The following is a 22,087-nucleotide window of genomic DNA, read 5'->3' on the forward strand; positions in this document are numbered from 1 at the left end:
TTATGTCAACAAGTTCTCTTGTTTTCTGGCTCTTGGTTGAGTTTAATCAGTGCAAGCCACTAGCAGGAATCAGTGGGTGGGAGGAGAGGGTGTGTAGCATTTGCTGCCCAGTGCCCACCATGCTGGGATGCACTGGGTCAACATTTATCTCCTGAAGGCCACCGCATCCATCACCTGGCCCTCTCCTCCAGCTACAGCCACAACCACAGCTCTGGCTAGCCTTGGGTTCCAGTTCCCAGCCCTTTCCTTGACCTCTTCAGGCTTGTGGGTGGTAATGGCTCCCCAGTGTTGCTAGTCTCATGTGCTTCACCACCCCTTGTGGTTTCCCTTATCCCTGCCAACACATTTGTAAATACTCCCTTCATTACTATCTCCTCAACTGCCATGCTTGAGTACACCATCAATTACCATCCTTGAGTGCCAGGATCCTGACTGCTAGGGCAGCAACTGTGGATTTTGCTTCTATGTATACCCATGGGTTATGCTTCCATATAGCCCCCACAACATCTAGCTCACTGTGGAGCTTAATAAGCATTTGTTGAAGGAAGGAATAAAACCATGGGTGAACTACCATACTTGAATTAACAATGGATAATTCACAGAAGAAAAAGAATCTCTATGCACTATGGTTCCTTAACTAATGAGAAGATTCACCTTCACCTAGTACCTATACATAACCAAACACAGTGCTATTTCTTTTTTTCTCATAGTGTTTCTTTTTGAATCTGTATTTATGATATTAATTAACCTATATTAAAATAGTTCACATATTTAGTCCCACTTATTCTGGGGAAAAAATTAGTTGGACTCCGATAAATTGGGTTAGTTGAAATGAAACTTCTATTTTTCTCCTTTGCTTTTCACGTTTTTAAATGGAGTTTCTTTACTGATGATCCAGTCATACCAGACTTTGCCCTCCTATTTTCAGTCCTTTTTCTGGACATGTTTTTGCATATCTCAATCTAATGGGTAAAAATTAAATAGATCTGATGCATACTTAAGCTGTCAATCACTTGAGAAAGTCTCAGCTTTTTCACCTGCTTATCTACACCCTGTTCTACTGAATATCCTAGGTGCCACCTGACACATGCCTATCACACATGGGTGAGAAAAGAAGTACGTTAGTTCTGCGCAGTGGAGATGAAAAGATAGGTGTACATAGATAACCCGGAGAACAGGTTAAATGACTCCTTGAGCAGTGATCTTTCAAGAGGCTGTCACCTCTCGAAAGTAAACTCAGATACCTGAAGCCTGGTCTTCCTTCCTCAGTGGTCTTTCTTAAGCAACCCTCAAGCTCTTCTGCCTTGTCTTTCAGAGTCAGAGGATGGCCTGTGACCACAAAATACATGCTCCTTGAACCATACTGGTTTGAGCAGTACCACTATCTGATTAGTACCCTTTTAGCATCACTATGATTGTTCACCAAGAATAATATTGCAACTAATGCATTTATAGCCAATATTCCATGAAGAAATAACCGTTTGGTAGTTTGCTAGGTCAATGAATAGCAATAGCAGGTTGATTGTGGTGGGAATACCAAGGTCCTACTATTCAAAATCCTAACAGTGGTATAGGTGGATCAAAGTTATAACCATTAACATTGAGGGATTTTAAAAAAGGCAAAATTATTTCAGCCGAATGTTTCATCATTTCAGTCACCATGGAATTAAACCTATGAGAGATTTTGCATCTATGGTTTCCATACCTAAAAATTCAGAGGGAAAGAAAAAAAAAACTATCACAAACTAACTTCAAATTTTTATTTTATGAGAGAAATGATTCATGATTAGTTATTGGCAAAGAACTGCATACTGACTCTTCTGAAAATGTATTCAACATTATTTCTACTTTCTCCCAGGATGAAATTGTGGGGTAAAGCCAGTGGGTTTTCAAAAGATAAATTTAGCAATCACTGCAAAATGTAGAGGGGTTTAATCCTCTCTACAGCAAGTCCCTCTTACCTGTAGTGATTTCAGTTATCTGAGATCAACCAGGGTTCAAAAACATTAAATGGAAAATTCCAGAGAAAAAGAGAAATCACATTCACAAAACTTTGATTACAGTACATTGGTTTTTGTTTTGTTGTTGTCGTTGTTGTTGTTTTGTTTTGTTTTGAGACAGAGTCTCACTCTGTTGCCCAGGCTGGAGAGCAGTGGCACCATCTCGGCTCACTGCAACCTCTGCCTCCTAGGTTCAAGCAATTCTCCTGTCTCAGCCTCCCAAGTAGCTGGGACTATAGGCGCCCACCACCATGCCTGGCTAATTTTTGTATTTTTAGTAGAAACAGGGTTTCACTATATTGGTCAGGCTGGTCTCGAACTCCTGACCTCAGGTGATCCACCCGTCTCGGCCTCCCAAAGTGCTGGGATTATAGGCATAAGCCACCGCGCCCGGCCAATTACAGTATATTGTTAATAATTGCTCTATAATATTAGATGTTATAGTCAATGTCTTAGCATGACTAATTAATAAATTTTGTCATAGGTATGTATGTATAGGAAAAAACATAGTATATATAGAGTTCAGTATTATCCAAAGTTCAGTATTATCCATAGTATACATAGAGTTCAGTATTATCCAAAGTTTCAGACATCCACTGGAGATCATGGAACATAACCAGTGTGAATTAAGGGAGATACTGTCGTTTCTCATCTTTATTGCATTTCGAGTGTATTTGGAAGTCTGCTCCTTGAACCACACTCGTTTGAGCAGCACCACCCACTGCCCACCCTCTAGACATAATAAGTAAGTAATCAAATATCCAAAATAAGCTTTCCTCTTAGAAATAAGGAGAAGAGTGGTGAGCAGCAATGAGCAGTGGCGTGGGTGGTACAGTTTGAACTTTAACACTGTGGCTTTCTTCATGGATAGAGATACTGATATTTTTCCTTCAAGATGCTCTTCTTTACACTTACGCTACTATACTATGTAACTACTATAACTTCTATGATCATTCTTTAGGATTAAAAAAATCTGAAACATTTATTTCTTCATGACAAGTGAAATGGTATATAAAAAAAGGGAAAATAGATAAACATTTTACAATCCAAGCAACCACAAACAGCTCCTGTGAACATCAGAAATGTGGAAGTATCCGGACAATTTTGCAGCATTGAAGGAAGTCTTTGAGGTAAGTAATTGAATTAGAGACAGCTAGCATAGCTTTATGAAAGCGATACTTGCGTACCTTACTAGTTGGAATGCTTTACAGGGCATTACTGCCATAGAAAGAAAATGGAACACAATGGATGTCATATAATTGTTAAAAAGCCATTGAATGTTATTAACAATGAAGATTATTGGCTAAGACCGCATCTATTGTGTAAGGTAAAATAGCTTGTTGGATTAAAAAACTGTTCAAAACCTGCAAAAAGTGAGTGAATGTTAATGGTAATTTTTTTTTTAAACTGAAGAGAGGTTATCAGTAAGGGTGAAGTAATAGCTTTGAAAGCAAATGACTAAAATTGGAAGAATACATGCGATCCAACCTCATTACATTGGACTATTGTGGTATCTTCTCTGACACTAGGTACTAAATTTCCAGGTACTTTTAATCGTATTATGTTTATGATTATTATAATAAACCCCCTTTCTGAAGAAGAGATGGAAAGAAACGGCTATGTTTAACAGAATATGATTCAGTGTGTTGACTCTAATTATTGGAGCACAAATTCTTGACTTTTTCAACTTAGCTACTTAAAAATTCCAAACCTATCTTTTCTTCTATCTATAGAGATAACATAACCAAAAATCAATGCTATCTTACCTATATTATTTACCTGTGTATATACAAACTTGGCTTACAGTAAATTATTAATATGCTATATATCTACAAACAGGTAGGCAAATTTGACACTGCTAAAAGATCTGACTCATAATGGTGTATCAAAAAGACTCTGTCTATAGTATTAATTCCTCTTAGGAAGTTTAGACAAGTCAGAATGACCCAAGCTTTTTATTATCTCCAATTCAGTCATAAAAGTTGGGTAGAATCTCCAAAACTTGGGCCGGGTACAGCGGCTCATGCCTGTAATTCCAGCACTTTAGGAAGCCAAGGCAGTCGGATCACCTGAGGTCAGGAGTTCGAAACCAGCCTGGACAACATGGTGAAACCCTGCCTCTACTAAAAATACAAAAACTCGCCGGGCGTGGTGGCGCACATCTGTAATCCCACCTACTTGAGAGGCTGAGACAGGAGAATCGCTGGAACCCGGGAGGCAGAGATTGCAGTGAGCCAAGATTGCACCATTGCACTCCAGCCTGGATGACAGAGTGAGATGCCATCTCAAAAAAAAAAAAAAAAAAATCTCCAAACCTATTTTTTTAATCTTGAGTGTAATATTTTTAGGATACAAAAATCTGGTGTGGCAAAGAGTTTGTTTTGTTTTGATGGCTTATGATGGAAGTCATATTTTCTGCAATCTGTTCTAAGCAACTTTTTTTTTTTTTTTTTTTTTTTTTTTGAGATGAGTGTCGCTGGCGTGCAGTGGCGTGATCTCAGCTCACTGCAAGCTCCACCTCCCGGGTTTATGCCATTCTCCTGCCTCAGCTTCCCGAGTAGCTGGGAATACTGGCCCCCGCCACAATGCCCATCTAATTTTTTATACTTTTAGTAGAGACAGGGTTTCACCGTGTTAGCCAGGATAGTCTCGATATCCTGATCTAGTGATCCGCCCGCCTTGGCCTCCCAAAGTGCTGGGATTACAGGCATGAGCCACCGCATCCAGCCTCTAAGCAACTTTTAAAGAAAAAATAAAACAAAACATAATCAGGGTAGATTCTACAACAAGTAATTGAGTGAAAGTACTGTAAGTTTTAATCTGATTGTAAATCAGAAAGTTCTGTAAGTTATAATCTGATTGTAGATCTATGTCATAGTTTAAATTAGATTTTAAAAACTAAAAAACCTTATGAGACACTATTAAATCTTCAAAATTATGGAGAATTGATACTCATATTGATACGTATATGTGCATATGCTATTATCTGTTAATAATGACAGCTGTTACAATAATAAGGAATTGCATAAAATTCATTTGAACACAATGGGTCTGATTCAGCAACTTGGATCTGTTAAGAATATCTTTAGTAAAGCACTTTATTGTACATAACACTACTTTACATTTTGTAGTAAGTATTGTATATTCTACTATGTATTTTGCTCATTGAGTAGTTATATTAGAGAATGGATTTCAGTGACAAAGCTATTAAAATATGGAGAGTATCTTATGTTAAAAGAGTTCGGTGTATCTAGATTGTAGTGGTGGTTACATGAATCTATATGTACATTAAAATATTCACAGAATAGTACACCAAAAGAAGTCAATTTTACTGTATGATAATTCAAATAATAAAATTAACTGTCTCTTTTTTTTTTTGCATTGGGTGTCTTCACATTGCCTGGCTACATTGCACCACCACGCCCGGTCAAAACTAATATTCAAGATGTAATAAATAGTTTAGTTTTTTAAATGTTTGTGCTGGGCTCTGAAGGATAAAATATAACCTATGGCATAAAATAAACATTTTTTAAAAGTATAAATAATGCTAAGATTATAAAGAACAAGAAAAAAGATTTTAAAGTATATCCCCCCAAATATCACAAAACAATCTATCACAGATGCAATCTGGGACTGAGCTTTTTTAAGGGAGAATTTCAAGGCTAGCAAATCTTCACAACATAAACTTCTTACAATCTCAAAAGATGAGACAGCTTTCCTAGGATTTACTAGTTGGGAATAAATATTTTGTTCAGCAATTAATAAAAATAATTGTAAAATTGTGTTTGCTTCATAGAATAAGAACTGGAAGGAAACTTGAAGAATCATTTGATTACCTTCAGGCAGGTGTACGTAAAGGTATTTAACCAAAGCTTACAAATCTCTTCTCAGAGATCTCCAAACACAGAGATTCCACAATGGCCACCAATGAACATATTCTCATGTTTTAGCACTAGGATAGCTAAGCTGGGGATGTGAGTCTGTGTGTTTCTGCTGAAACAGCTCCTATGTTAAGTTCTTTCATCATCTTGGATCTCTCAAGGCACGGAGAACTACTATAAAAATTCCTCTTCTAGAAAATATCCATGCTTTTCAAGACAATAATTGGATTATCTCTTTAGCCATTCTTCTTCAAGGTTAACAAACCTGCCCTTGATGTGCTATGCTCATAGAGATGCCCATAAAACATTTCTATCATAATAGCTCTTTCTCTTCACTTTCGGTTGTCCACATCCTTTGTCTTTTAAAGAACAGTGACCAAAGTAGGCTCTGTACTCAGCCCAAGTCTCGAGAGCAGAGTGCTAGAGTGCTTCCTCGGCCTTGCATGCTATGTTTCTCTTTCTTCCTTTTCCTTCCTTCCTTCCTTCCTTCCTTCCTTCCTTCCTTCCTTCCTTCCTTCCTTCCTTCCTTCCTTCCTTCCTTCCTTCCTTCCTTCCTTCCTTCCTTCCTTCCTTTCCTTTTCTTTGTTTTTAGCATTCTTGGGAGAAGAATGTGTTGTATAGACAAACCACACACAAATGTCCTCATGTAAAACACAAAAACCCAGTAAAGAAGCACATGGTTCTTTAGTTAATTTTTTAGTTAATGATGGAAGTGCATGTAAGAATATGAAAAAAAGAGTATCCTTCAGCCAAGGATGTACAAGTAAGTGACTGAAATAAAAAGAAAACTCCAGGCCGTGCTCGGCGGCTCGTGCCTATAATCCCAGCACTTTGGGAGGCTGAGGCGGGTGGATCATGAGATCAGGAGATGGAGACCATCCTGGCTAACACGGTGAAACCCCATCTCTACTAAAAATACAAAAACTAATGAGGCGTGATGGTGGGCGCCTGTAGTCCCAGCTACTCAGGAGGCTGAGGCAGGAGAATGGCACGAACCTGGAAGGCAGAGCGTGCAGTGAGCCGAGATCATGCCACTGCACTCCAGCCTGGGCGACAGAGCGAGACGCTGTCTCTAAAAAAAAAGAAAAGAAAACTCCAGGTAATAGCCAGAGTAGTTACCATTCCCTTCCTATCAACACTGGGGCGGATATATAAACCCCTTCCTCTACAGCAGCAGAACAAAATAAAATGAGTTTTACAATTGGCAGTCATAACAATTTACAGACAACTGCAGAATTAAATGAGGAGCTACCTCTGATATTTGTATGATAATAGGAACAGAAATGTCTAGACCTGTAGACATAAAGTTGATGAAGTAACTTGACATTAAATTTCAAACTTCAAGTAACACCTATAGACCAAGATTTTTCTGTAATTCCTAAGTCAGCCCTGATTCAAAGAAGTGACCGGGATGGCATAGGCCAACTTTAGATATGAACAGGACCTAAAGGAGACCCAGCAGAGACCCATAATCAGCTAGCTGATGAGGAGAAAGACCAAACACAGAATCAGAACAAAGGATTCTGTAGTCTTAAGGACAAAAGGGTTTGTCTGTCCATTATTGTGGAAAGGATCCATACTTCAGTTGAACCCTCATATATTTTTTACTAACTGGCATATTATTTATTCTGTGGTATATTTCATTTCTCTTCACGGAACCTTTGCAATCTTTTAAAAAATCCCTACTTATGTTCTCTTTCTTTTTTTTTTATTTTTGTAACTTAAAAAATGTGGAACGATTCACAAATTTGCATGTCATCCTCATGCAGGGGCCATACTAATCTTCTCTCTGTTGTTCCAGTTTTAGTGTATACACTGCCAAAGCAAGCACTATGTTCCCTTTCATGTGCCTGAACTTGGTGGACACAAGAGAGCTGGCTTCTAAATTCTGCTGCTCAGAGTACATAAAAACAAACAAATAAACAGCTTCCCCAGACAACTGTTTGCATGTGCCACCTATTATTTACCCAAGGGTGAAACCGATTTTGTGAAGAAGAAAAGAAGTTCTGCTCTGCAAACTGTTGAGTGAAGCTTTTGTTTTATATTGCAGGTTAGGGAGGAATACATTGGGGAGGTTTCCATAAAATTGGCATTGTCAACTGCCCAAGGCAGAACTTGCGGTAGCTTGAGAGCTAGTCACTGTTTTAAATTCCTGAAAAAGCCAGATGTGGTGGCATGCATATGTAGACCCAGCTACTTGGGAAGCTGAGGTGGGAGGATAGCTTGAGCCCAGGAGTTCTGTGCTATAGCAATCGGATGTTCACACCAAGTTCAGCATCAATATGGTGACCTCCTGGGAGCAAGAGGCCAACAGGTTGCCCAAGGAGGGGTGAACCAGCTCAGATCAAAAATGGAGCAGGCCAAAACTCCGGTGCTGATCAGTAGTGGGATCACACCTGTGAACAGCAATTGCATTCCAACCTGGACAACATGGTATCTTATTAAAAAAAAAAATCCTGGAAAAAATAAACCCTGAAAATTGTGGGACCATTTCCAATTTTTTCTCTGCTTCCCTGACAAGAGTTACTGGTGCAAAAGAAATTGCAGTTTTTGCCATTAAAAGTAATGACAAAAACCGCAACTACTTTTGCATCAACCTAATAATATGGGTCCGAGGAGGAAACCAAAGATTAATGCCTCAAATAAAGCAAAAGTCTTGTCATATAACTGCCCTTCTTAGACTACTTGGGCTGCTATAACAAAATACCATAAACTGGGTAGCTTTAAAACAACAGAAATTTATTGCTCACCATTCCGAAGACTGGGAAGTGCAAAATTAAGGCAGATTTGCTGTCTGGTGATGGCCTGCTTTCTGGTTTATAGAGGGCACCTTCTTGCTGTGTTCTCACAGCAAGATGGAAGGGGTAAGGGTCTCTCTGGGGTCTCTTTTATAAGGACACTAATCCCATTCATGAGGGCTCCCTCCTCATTACCTAATCACTTCCCCAAGTCCCCATCTCGTAATAGCATCACCTTAGGGGTTAGGATTTTAACATGAATTTTGGAGGGACACAAACATTCAGATGATAGCACTGCCCAAATGCTAAATGCAAAGTCATTGTTGTTCAATGTGTTATTTAAAGACTGTGCATTATTGCATTATCTTCCACTTGTCCTCTTTCCTTCTGTAATTTGTCCATATTAGCCTGCTCTATCTTCTGGCAGTTCTCCCCTCCCTTTTGTGTGGGTTTCATTCCTTAACAAGGGCTCTGTGCCTATCTCCCTGCCCAAATCGTAACTACCACCTTAGTCTTGCCCGGTGGCAATATCTTCACCCATAGATTTAACTGAGGCAAAGCTATTACCTGTTAAACAACTTTAGCTCTGCAGCATAAACACCCAAGTTAAGAAAAAATTACTAGTACACAAGTCATACATAGTGTTGGAGAATACTAGTTCTAAACATCTGACTTAAGAAAAAATGACTAGGAGACAAGTCACACATAGTGTTGGAGAATACTAGTCCTACAAGATATAAACAGAGAACGCAGATGAGGTACAAGCCAGTTTCCCTATGGGGAGATGTCTTCCACTTAATATAACTGAATACATTACAGAAGAAAGAAAGAAAAGAAGTAAAGGAAGAAAGAAAGTAAAGAAAGAAAAAATTCCAATAAATCCACACTCAGAAAAAAGGAGGCAAACCGGTATGGACAGAACAATTAGGAAAACAACGATAAATTTCACTTTACGTGTGCTAGACAAAGGAGTTAATATCATGAAAACTTAACCATAACAAAATATTTTGCTAAACAGTATTTGGTCCTATATTAAGAAATCAATGTCCATAGACACAAGTTTAAGTTTAAAGAAACTAAAAACTTAAGATGGCTGGATTAAAGATGACTTTCATTTTCCTCTTTATAAGCTTATGCATTTTTCAAATTATTTGGAAAGAACTTTTGGAATTGAAAAAAGTTTAAAAACTGAGAATTCTTTTATATATTTTTCCTGTTGAATTATTATTCTGTTTATGAATTAGGAACACGATATCCCCAAGCTGCTGTTGATGTCATCCAGTCATAGCTAACTATGTGCTTAAATAATAATTGAAGTGAGGATGAGAATTATATTTTACAGAAAGTGACAACAATATTATGCCTTTATACTTTGTCGATATGATCCCAAATGTGAAGATATTTGAAAATATTTATTACTGATTATTTTTTCTTTTCATCTAGATTAACGACACTACAGAGCTATCTATATTTTGGTAGTCACCAAACTTTTTAAAATGTCAATATAATTATACATGTTATCCATTCTCTACACCAGGATTTTTCAACCTTGGAACTATTAACACTTTGGGCCAATTTTCTGTTGTAGGGTGCTGTCCTCTGTAGTGCAGGATGTTTAGCAGCATTCCTGGTCTCTACCCAGTAGATAAGAGTTGTGGTGACTAAAAGCGTCTCCAGACATTGCCAAATGTCCCCTGGGGGGACAAAATTGTCCCTGGCTGAGAAACACTGCTGTATAGTGAGTTATTACTATCCAAATATTTTGATTATCTGTTTAACCATTACCTATTACCCTGGCCACATTAATCATGCCATGATTCACATTGATCACAATGATTAAAGAAATTATAGATTTACTATGGTGCTCAGGCACTTACCATCAGGCTATTAGACAAAGTCTGGGAATATAAGGGGAAAAATTCCCATAATTACAAAAAATAAAAGATTACACGGAAAGAGCAAAGGTGTTGGCTGTACGCTAGGATCAAATGACATTCATTTGTTGAAGTAGTCTGAGTGACTCGAAGAAATACAGCAGCTATTATTCACTTAGCTACAACACAGCAAATATTAACACATATTTTGAAAAGGAGAGATGTTGCTTCATGTGACGATACTGATAATATTTAAGAAGAGATGTTAGTGACTCATCAGACACTCGGGCAGGCATGATTTTTTCCCTTAAATGTCACTGATAATTTTTCTTACTGCCTTTCTTATTTAGGCACATGTTCAGTGGCACCCACAATCAAAATTATATTACAAAATGCAATATTGAATATCTTACTTTTATTTTATTTAAATAAATATTGTAAATGATCATGGTGAATAACATAATAAGTATTATTTGTATCTCCATTCTTCTAGATTGTAGTGATTTTTATTTCATCACTGTGAATGGTGGATGGTCTTTTGTCTCTTCTAAATGTCCCATTCCTCATGGGATAATTTAAAATGACCCATAAGCAAAGTGAAGTTTTAAGAGGATTTTTTTTCAAATAGACAGCCTTGCCTTGTGCTATTATCCTCTAATTTCCTTTTTACATTTTCAAAAATAATACGTGAGTTTTAAAACTTGTTTAATTTAAAATGACTCTTTTTAAAAAAGAAAACACTGTAGTGGGATGCCGGGATTGCATTCATCCCAGCATGCCCCACCACTGTTCTTTGGATGGCAATCACAGGACCCAGACATCAAGCTGTGGAAGAGATTCTTCCAAGCAACAGCATCTGGCTCTTTGGCAGACTGAACAGGCAGTTGCCCTGGTGGCTTTGGAGTTGCCTCTGGGTCTGTCACAGGGTAAGGCTGCTGATGGAGTGTCTGGATTCTCATCTCCTTTTCATTTCACTGTCTTTCTCATATACAGTTTGGGCATCAAGAGACCCACTCTCTTCCATAAGGCAAATACTGCCCTCCTTAAGCCTAATGAACTTTTACATAAACCCTGTTGTACTTCCATAAGTATCCCTTTCCATTGCCCGCATCTCTTACGGAAGTGTAAAAATAGGCAAGCATGCTGGCATCAGCAACACTAGCATTCTATTTCAGACCCCACCTACAGAGAGAATCAGAAATTAAATGCTCTGTTCTCAGTCCTGAATATTTTAAGCTTGTATTTTCACCTTCTTTACTCATAATAGATCTTTTTGCCAGTTAAATTTAATAAATTCATATTTATAATATGAATAGCTACCTAGTCTCATAAAAACTTTTTTTTTCATTTTTAGGATCACATAATCTAAGCTGGTAAGGTGGTATAAAGACCATAGGAGCTTAGTATGAAGAATTTATGGCACTTTAAAATCATAAGTGCAGTCCTTGGAACAAACAAACACCTTGAATACCAGAATCAGCAGCTCCAGAACAAAGGGGCTCTCATATCCTCTTAGCTGTGAAGGAAATTAAAAAGACCAAATTTGAAAACTAAAGAATGAGTTTTTAGAGGTTTGGGGATTAAAAAAAAAAAAACCCTCAACCTTCTGAATAATTTGCATGAAAAGTATTAATCAATATGGCTTCTCTACAGACCACAGGCTATGCACAGGCACCATGACCCACAATTCATACCCAGAAGATAAAGTACTATTGGTGAGGATGTGGCTCAAAGACTCTAGTGTGTCCGAACACACACTAGATCAGTAGGACTGATTTGTAAGAGGCAGCATTTAATTCTTCCTGTGAGAATTCTTCAGAAAAAAAGAAACCTTCATGCACTGGTCACCTCATGGAGACTCAGTTTTAATCTGTTATTTGATCACCACATTAATAACTCCATCAATAACCTATGAAAACTTTCATGGTAATGTCTGTGTCATGAATGGAAAGCAAATAAAATAGAAAGGGGGAGAATCTTTATAAGAAAGACTACATTTGAGTGTAAGTTGTTACTAGAAAACTCCTAAATTCGAGGGGAATTTAAACCCATTAATTTCTGGGACTAGCAAGTAGTTGAAGCTAAAATGGACAAAAATAAATAACAGTAACTACTTCTAGCCCAGAAAGGGGGTTTTAAAAAATAAATTGTATTTATAATTATTTGAATACTTTTTTTGCATCCTCTTTGAAATAAGAATGTAATGATGGCATATATGCACATATAGTCTCTATCTTTTAGAGATGAACTAAAAGAATATAGAGTTAAATCTAAAGTTTGTTTTCATTCCTATCAAAAAAAAGTTTTTTACAGAGGAGCACATAATCTAAACACACAATAAATCATACACTCAGCTGCCTTGTGATTTTATTTTTTAGAAACAAATTAGATTTGAACATTAAGAGTCATATAGTTTTGTCAGTTCATGCAAACAACTCCTGCAGCTTTCCCTAGGAACACTACTGTGGATGAGCATTACAAGTCCTTACACCCTAGAGCAATTGACAAATCTCTCCAGGCTTAATTTTCAGCCAAAAGAGAGCAATGAAAACTTTTAGATCAAATGTTTATTATAACTATTTGATTATTTGAAATGAGAAAAATGCGAACCTCTAGACATAATCAATTTCTGACAATTGCCTACTACATTGTAGGTGCCCAGGTATGCTTGTTGAATGCATACATGAATTAATGAATGAATGTGAGTTCATGCTACAAAAAACTTTCAAAAAAGTACTTATGCTCTGGAGACGTCCTGGCTTGATAATCACAAATCTTTAGATAAATCAGAGACTTCAATAAATATTTTTGCATGTGAAAAATAAACAAATTTATCCATCCGGCCATGTGTGCACAAATTGGTTAATAAACCAAATTGATCCAAATGTGCGACTGGATTTAAGAATATATGGTCTAATGTAAAATGTTGTTTGCTTTTACTGAAATGTTTTCATTAAGACTCTAGAGTTGACTGAAGTTATATCTACCCAATGCCAACTACCAGGATATTAAAAATATTTCTTGATGATAATGAAATTGTTTGGTTTCCCTCCAATTCCTTGGTGAATATCTCATGTAGAGAATGTCTTTTTGTTGGAGAAAGACTTCAACCACTTCAACCACTACTTCTGGTTTTTAGTTGAAACAGTAGGTCAGGGTAGACTTAAGCCCATGATTCTGTTGATACTCAGGGTCTATACCCCATGCCTGTTTCTTCTGTGCTTATCTGACATATTTTGTCCATCAAATACAAGACAGCATAATCAAAAGGGTTACTGCTCTTCCAGTAACCCAGAATACACTATCTACACTTGGGGTGATCTGGGTGTCCCTTAAGTGATGGCTTTCATTGTCATATTTGGGAGCTAAGTATTGGAAGCAATGATATCTTTCACTTTTTGCGTGTTCATTGCTTGAAGAAGCTGCCAGAAAACTGCCATTTAGGCTAAGAGTTACTGTCTGTGGTTGAACTAGCTTAAATGGTATTCAATAAATGATTAGGAATGTCATTACTGAGTGGCTATCCAAAGTCAGACACTTGCTAATAAAGATGCCTCCAAGCATCCATAGGTTAAATGCTAAGAAACAGATCCACAAATGGAGAGCAAGTCTGTTTTTGCTCTTACGTTGTTGGGCAAGTAAGACATCTAGACTTCAAGCTATCCCTAGGAGACCTGGTGCCCTCCTTACTCCAGCCGACACACATGGCCTCACCAAAAGCAGAAACCAGGGCTTGGTTGATAAATAGTAACTGAGTACTTCAACGCTTGCAATCTGGAAAAGGTATTTAAAAGGAACAGGTGAAACTCTAGATACATCATGCAAGGAGGCTTATCTAACATAGAAGCTGGAAAGGAGGCAAGAAGATTCCTAGACCACACTAAGTAGCTGATAGTTGGCTCTCACCAAAGGGAGGTTACAAGGTTCTAGAGACTCATCTGCCCTAAGGGAGGGAGAGGAGGCACCTGGGGCTTCGTGGAAATCTCCAGGCCTGCTTGTCTTCAGAGCCTTGAAGAGGCTACCTAGCCCGTGGGCAAAATCACAGAAGTGGCAAGTCTACAGGAAATTTGTAGATAAATCGATGGAAGCAGGGAAGAAAGTGGGGTATGCTTGATTGAGGGACAACAGAGCTGGCCCCAGCATACCGAGGGCTGCAGAGGGAAGGGCGCATTTGTGGAAGGAGCTTTCCTGTGAGGCTATGCCTCAAGGGAGGAGAGTGTATTCAGTTGGCCCTGGAGGACAGGGTCCTTCCTCCTCCACGAGGCTGGATGTGTGCAAGTGTCCGCAGGGCAGCCGCCAAAGTCTGACTACCTGCTCCTCTCTCTTCTTTCCTAGACACTTCCGACGGACTCAGACACCAGCAATATCTCTCCCTGACACTGCGCGTGGCTGATCAAAGCGAGAAGCTTTGCGAACTCCCCAGAGGGTGCACGCTTCCCATCTAACCTTTGGTGAAGGGAAGTGACGGCCTGGTCACGGTGCGCCTGTCAGCCTGCAGCCGCGCCCTGGCTCACACTGGGGCGGGTTGTGGGGGATACTGATGGGGGCGCCCCTTTCCCCGGCTGTCTGAGCCTTAAGTGGGAGACTGTGCTGGGGAAGAGGCAGGGGCAGAGCCAGTTCCGAGGGGTGTAGGACGCCGAGCAACAGGGGCCTACCCTCTCGCGAACATCGAAGCACTTCGTGGAGACCAAACAGAGTTTGCCCCTTCCCCAAGCTGTCACGGCCCCGGGGGTCTTGGGACTGCGAGGGCAAACTGCGTCCTCGAGTCCTGGCGCCCGGGAGGGCAGGCAGCCTCAAGGACCAGGCCCGGTACCAAGGGCTGCCACTCCTTCCGCGCCGAGGGCGGGATCCCGGGGTCCCCCAGTCCCGCGCCGTCTCCCCTAGCTCGGCGCACTGGGTCCGAGGCGGCCGGTGTGAGGTCTTAGCTGGCAGCACCTTGTCCAAGAAGGGAAAAGACCAGAGGCCGCAGACGTCTCCTCCCAGGCTGGAGTTGGGACGCACTAGGGTGTAGAAAGGTTGGGATGTCCCCCCACCCCAAACCCACACTCGCTTGCGAGCACACACGCAGACACAGAGACACGCGCGCGCGCACACGCACACGCACACACGCACGCTTTGCTCCCCTGGCCTGAGAGCTGGAGAGGGGGCGCTTTGGAAAACTTGGCTGATTCGCCGGATGACCATGTGCGCTCAAGACTGTACCCGCCAAACATAACCTTAATGTTTTTCCCCATAGCTTTTCTGCAAATGAGTCAGAACAGAACCCAGTTTCCGAGGCAGCCCAGTCTGGTTTGCTAAATTTCTCAAAAGGCATGTGGCTCAGAGCCTCCAAATCCTCAATCGCGCGCTGGCCGCGGCCGCCCTCACCCGGCTCCATGCGCGCAAACGGAAGGGCGCGAGGTTTGCGCGGAGAGCCTCGGCAGCCCGGGCGCCTCCAGCGGGGCGGCGCAGCTCTAGACCCGGCGACCCGCCGGCAGGGGCGTCCAGTCCCGCGCCACACTTGCCAGAAAATAGCCCGCCTGACCACAGCCGGCCCTGGCGCTTGCACATTAAGAAACTCAAATTAAGAAGTGGGTGAATTGGGAAAGGAGGGAGCCGGGGGCGTTTGCACCGTGTATCTCAGGTATGAGCACTTTTCACTGACATTGATGCAACTGCATTAGAGTTAATGGCAGCAGCCTGCTTCTCATTATTAATTGTCTTTGTGTTTGGATAAAGTATGTAATCTTCTTCTCAACCACACCATTAAAATAGGTTGCCTTTTCAATTAAGAACTGTCGTGAGCACAGCAGTCAATTTTCCTAATGAAGATGCATTATATTTTCACTTTTTTTTAAAATAATGGAAAATCCCAGGTTTTCATTAGACACGATTACAGAGGAATACAAGAGGGCGCCTCTAAAATTCATGTGGTCATGTAGTGCATTAAACGCCAGGCTTTTAAATAAATTGAAATTTCTGCAGATAAAAGAAAAGCATGGCTATCAAATATGTTGAAACACGCTTCATTCAGATTTTTAAAAGCAAACATGATGAGTTCGTTTTTCCAAATGAGCTTAACAGATACAACAGTTTTTAAAAGTACAGTGACTACCTGAAAATACATTATAAACTTTTTTGGGGGGGGGGTCCCTTCTAGTTTACGGATGATTTGCAGATCTTAAACTAAGCGGTGAATGTTGGAAATGCACTATGCACATTTATATAATGTTCGGCCTTTGAACAAATATCTCAGATTAATCGTTCAGCAGCACAAACGGTCTGGACTGTGCACCTACAATTAGTTTTTATTTGTTTGTTTGTTTATTTCCTTTCTTCCTTGCTTTCATTTTCTTTTCTTTTCTCTTTTAAGACAAACTGAAAGCCAGTGACCCTGGTAGAACTGTTTGAAATTCTATGCCTTTGAGATAAGCAACTTTTCCATTGTTGCAAAAAAATTAAAAATTGCAAAATTCTAATTTTGAAGTTTAAAAATTGGTCAGAAATATTCACTCCTGAATCCGAAAATGGAAAGTTTGCATTCATGCACAAAAATGAAAAAGTATGTGTTATTTATTCTCTAATCTTGGGAATTTGGGAGCATGTAGTGAAAGGGATCTGTCAAGATTTATGTTTTCTTTGTTAATAAAAAATTAAGGTTGCTATCTTTTGCATATGAAATACTGTTTCAAACAAACAATTTCTGTCTTTTTCTTTCTCCATTCAGTGTGAATACTCTCATAGGAGCCACATTAGGGAATACTGTTTGAGAGAAAAATAAGTCAAATTCTTCTAAGTAGAAAAAAAAAAGTTCCCAACAACAGCCAGACTTTTTCTTTGTAAGGCAACATCAGTTGGTTTCTTGTAGACATGATCTTTTCCAGGTTTTAGGTGTTATGTCTTTTAAAAATTGAACTCTTTTTTATCAACCAGCCTCTTAAAATGATCTGCAAAGAGTGGGAAATTAGATTTTCGATTAAAACCTTATCCCATCTCGAAGGATTACTTTATATTGATTCTTAAATATGGCTACAATTGATGGACTCTAATTAAAAATCCAAAGGAAAAGTCTGTCGTGCCCATATAAAAGAAGCTTTTCATATACGGGAAATAAAGCTTGTAAAAGGTTACAAATAAAAGATTAGAGATTTATCCAAACTAGTTTAAAGCTTCACTGTGGTTTTCTTTTCTTCTTTTTTTCCTTTCTTACAAAACCATTCCTGGGTCTTTTTTTCCCCAGTTTTAAATGAAGTTTGCAAACAGGCAAGATATTGGACTGTAATGGTTGTTTTATATCAGCTCTGCAAGCTCGAGGCTGCTGCCTGCAGTAGAATTGATTTCAAGGAAACTTCAGGACCAGGAGATGAAAATTATGTAAACTGACAGCTACCACCCTTCATCAATCCATCCACATTCCCGTCCACACCCTCCTAACACAGACACACACACACACACACAGACCCTGCCTCACACTTCTCTCTGTCTCACATCCACACATGCCCTTCCTATCCCTCACCCTAACCTTGCTCTGCACACACCCTTGGTCCCCACACTCTCTGGGACAGAGGCACAGCTCCCGGCTCACACTCCGCTCATAAATGTCTCACAGCCCCACATCTCGCACTTGTCACACAATCTTAATCCGTTTCATTCCGGAACAACATGGCCCTCTTTTCCTCTTTTTCGCATTTGGAGTTTGCCTCCCTACTCTTTTATCAAGACAGCCCAATCCTATCTTTGAAGTTGTTTCTTTCTCCCTTAACTTCTTTTTTGAGGCAACCGCAGTGCAGGGAGTGAGAGACCCAAGCTTAATTTATAAGTGATCTGTTGCCTTATTTTTTCTCCTAAATTTTGTCTGCATTTCCAATCTTAAATCCTTGTTAAAAAAATTAAGGTTAATCTCCTCAAAGTTTATGATAAAGACATATCTAAAAACCTAATGAAAAAATGACTTCTTTCTAGGTATTATGGTGTTTCTAAGGCAAAACGTAGTCCCTCGCTGTCCACTGAATTGCTGAAAAGATTGGAAATTAATGTTCATATTTCTGAAGTCAGTGTTAAGGAAGTCTAACTGGCTCCTTTCCCCCAAGAGGCTACGTTCTCACGGAATATGGGTTTTGTTCTTCTTTTTTAATTAGCCTGGAAGAATCCCGGGCTGTCTTCTCTCCCCTCCCCCTCCCCCACTCCCCCCCACCAAAGTTAATAAACTTGGAGGAAAGTTTGGAATATTTTAAACTGGCCTGGCTTGTGCGGTGGAGAAATTGAGCCTAGTTAGTGCCACGCATGAATCTTGATTTCAAAATATGAATATCAGACATATTCTGGAAACTGCACACAAGCTCTGACAAATAATTTGATTCCCTTCGTATTGGTTTTCTTAATTTAGCTTCTGAATGCTTATATCTCATATGCATAGCAACATAATTGTACAAGTGGCAATTAAAAACCATCCACTTTTAAATGAAAATTATTTAAAAACACAAAGCATGCTACCATAAGTCAGATTCATAGAAAAAAAATGTTAAAGACACAGGACACAGAAAAAAAGTTAAACACGGAAATACAATGAACAGATACTAGGCAAACTGGAAGTTCAAGAACTTACTGAAAATCAAGAGTTAGACTTTTCATCCAAAGAGTCTTTTTCTCCCACCAAGCATCTAAGGTTTTCAGTAAAAGAGCCCAGCCCCCTTCCCCCAAAGCCAGTGGCTTTTGTCCTGACCTAGAATAGGGTTTGTGGGGACTGTACCTGAGCCGGGCTGTCTGCAATTTCCAAATTGACAAGAAGAGACTGGAAGATAAAGAGCATGTTCTTACAGGTGAAGAGCAATTTTGCAACTTTTCAAGGCGACACCCAGGAGAAAGCTTGCCTGCTACCAACTGCTGCAGAGTCTGGGCAGAATTCCTCTAGAAAGAAAAAGAAAGTCTTCCACCCCCTCCCTGTCTGCCTCTCTCTGTCTCTAGTTCTCTTTCTCCCCTCTGTCTCTCTCTCTCTCTCTCTCAGATCCAATCTTTTAAGAGCTTCAGCACATTGCTAAGCTAAAGGGAAATTCTCTTTGATAAAGCGGTGTTTCCAGCTTCTGGGTTTTAAAACCTAAATCTATATTCAAATCTGGCTGAAGGTGTGTTCTGGGATTTATGAAAGCCTCTTAAAGGGGTAAATTTACCAAACCGTGACAAAATCATCACAATCTTACTTTAGACATCTGAAGTGGATGAGAATTTTAAAGAGACCCTTGTTTATTTAACACTGTCCATTTCCAACTCGTAGTTTATTGGCCCTGTATTTCTGCGAAGTTATTAGACTAGAGGGCAAAGGAGAAGCGGGAGCTGTCTGCTGCCGGCCGCTGGAAGGGCAAAACCCTCTCACGCCCCACCATGCATAAATCTGCCCCTGTCGAATAGAACAGGGGAATTTTTAGGGAGATTCAGCTGCCTCCGCCATCTGGGAGGACATCGCAAACCTCTACATCGGGCTTGAAAGGTTTCCCTGGACGCTGGACCCTACAGCAGATGGATCTCCCAGTCCAAAATGGTTTACTTGGTTTAGCTCACAAGCGCATGTTCTGATAATTCTCCAGCCCACCTCATGCCCACTGTCCCCAAGGCCTTCCTCCGGCCTTCCCCTCTGCCAGATCCACAACGTCCATTTTTCTTTTTCGGCTCTTTTATGCTTTAAACATCATTGTGATCAAACTGGGGAAAACGTTGTCTTTTCTAGGGGTAGGAAGGAGACTCTGCTTCAGGCGATGGAGGTGGATTTGCCTTTCCTTCATCGAAAGCATCGTGACTCTGACCAAGCGCACCCAACCAGTGCCTCCGACAGCCAGCGCCACGAGGGCCACAATGCCTGGGACATTGGTACCCCCTCCCCACCACCATCCCCATTAAAGCCTTTGGGGGCGGCCGCCAGGTGTTTCAGTACAGTGGGGGTGGGGTGAGAAAAAAGGTCCGTACTCACCCTCCCCCCGCCCGGGCCCCTAGAAAGTCTTGACTCCTGGGAACGCGACAGCCAGCGGGTCTCCGGACTGGAGCTGCTGCAGAGGGCCGGGAAGGAGCTGGGCGGGCTCCGGGCCCCTCGGGGGCTCGAGGGGCCGCCAGGGCCCAGAGCTCTAGAGACACCTGTGACAGGGGCCGCTGCCGCGGAGTCCCCAGCCCCAGGCCGAGCCCGAGCCGGAGCCCAGCCCGGCTGCCGAGAGCTTGCTGCCTCGTGCGCACTCCCGTAATTCGTTAATTGCTGTAAATCCCAAGGACGGCCACATTTGATTACACATACAGTATAAGAACCGACAACAAAGCGACGAATTAATTACCAACTTCATTAACATAGGTCCCCAAATTAAAGGCAGCGAGCTGTTTCTTTGGGCCCACTAGCCGTGGTGGTGATGGTAGTTGGTGGTGGGTGGGTGGCGGGGGGTGGGGTATTTAGGAAGAGATTTTATTTTTCTTTTCCTGCACTGGGTGTTGTGAAGCAAGAGCTGTCTTCTGCTCCCACCCCCCCACCCAGCTTATTCACACACACTCAGCAGTTCCACTAGCCACCCCCCACCCCATACTCCGCCCAGTCTGTTTTTCCTTTTCTAGGGACTCGGATCCGTTTGAAACCTGTCCGGTCTCTGCTCTCTATGCCAGGCAAAAAAGTTGGGCTGGGGGTCGCACTCTCCGGCTCGGGCCTCCTGGTCCCATCACTTCCCAGCCTCCCGGCTCGCAGCCCGGGGCTCGGGCGGCGCCAGCCCAGTTAGCTCCAGGCCTCGCAGCGTCGGGCGTTTGGTGGCGTTTGTTCTAACACAGAAACTTTCCAACGGGGGCCTCCCTCGTTCGCTCCCTTCCCCGATATCTTGTCTACCTCACACTCGCATCCTCGAGGCCCGATGTGGCCCCAGCTACTTCTCCTAAATGGGCCCTGAGATTAGATTCCGGGGTTCGTGTTCCCTGCAGTCTGTCGTGGGCTTCTCAATTCCAAAAAACCCCAGGAGCCTACCAGAAGCCGGGGTCTCTCACTCGGGGATCATTTATTTATATGTGTAAGGATATTTATAAGGGCGTAGGGAATAGAGAAGACACTGAGTTTTAGAAAATAGTTTGTTCTTGGACTTGTGTATCTTTCTCTCTCTGTTTTCCCTGCATGCCCACATCGCACTCCCAGGCCTCCCTCCTTTACCCTTTCTGGCCGTCAGCGTGCTCTGGCCCTGTCTGAGACGGCATAGTAGTGTTTCTGAGTTTCAGTCTGACTTGTTTTCTGCCTGTCATCCACATACTTATTGCTGGGGTTGAATGTGGTAACCCAGTCACTCCCTATCCCCCTCCATTCTCCAGCATTTACTTAAATATTTTTATCTTCCATCTTACATTGCATGGGTTTCCTTTCTTCCCTTCCCTAAAAACAACAACAACAACAACAACAAAAAAAAAAAAAAGAAAGAAAGAAAGAAAGAAAGAGAGGAAAGGAAATTTCGGAATAAAGGAAGCAGGGGAAACGAGGGTAAGAGAAGAACTCCCTGTCCATCATTTTAATTATACAATTAGTTCACATGCTCCGGCCCATAATGTATATTTTAAGCAAAGCCCAGTGTCTTTAAAGAACATTCTGGTAATGTCGGAGGCCTGGATTTGTT

At 41.0% G+C, this 22,087-nt stretch overlaps 1 long non-coding RNA gene and 1 other non-coding gene across 2 annotated transcripts in view; both read right to left on the reverse strand.

Moving 5' to 3' along the window:
• Nucleotides 1-19,533, reverse strand: part of LOC116484851 (uncharacterized) — a 124,068-nt gene extending 104,535 nt beyond the window's left edge. The window contains exon 1 of the long non-coding RNA XR_004252688.2: nt 19,222-19,533. This is a non-coding gene — a long non-coding RNA (uncharacterized LOC116484851). The remainder of the gene's footprint in view (nt 1-19,221) is intronic.
• On the reverse strand, nt 7,606-7,710 carry LOC116456528 (U6 spliceosomal RNA). The gene has a single exon (XR_004244738.1). It is a non-coding gene; the product is annotated as a U6 spliceosomal RNA (small nuclear RNA).
• Nucleotides 19,534-22,087: the final 2,554 nt, after the last annotated feature.

Source organism: Hylobates moloch, unplaced genomic scaffold, assembly GCF_009828535.3.
Source record: "Hylobates moloch isolate HMO894 unplaced genomic scaffold, HMol_V3 SCAFFOLD_16, whole genome shotgun sequence".
Taxonomy (NCBI): domain Eukaryota; kingdom Metazoa; phylum Chordata; class Mammalia; order Primates; family Hylobatidae; genus Hylobates; species Hylobates moloch.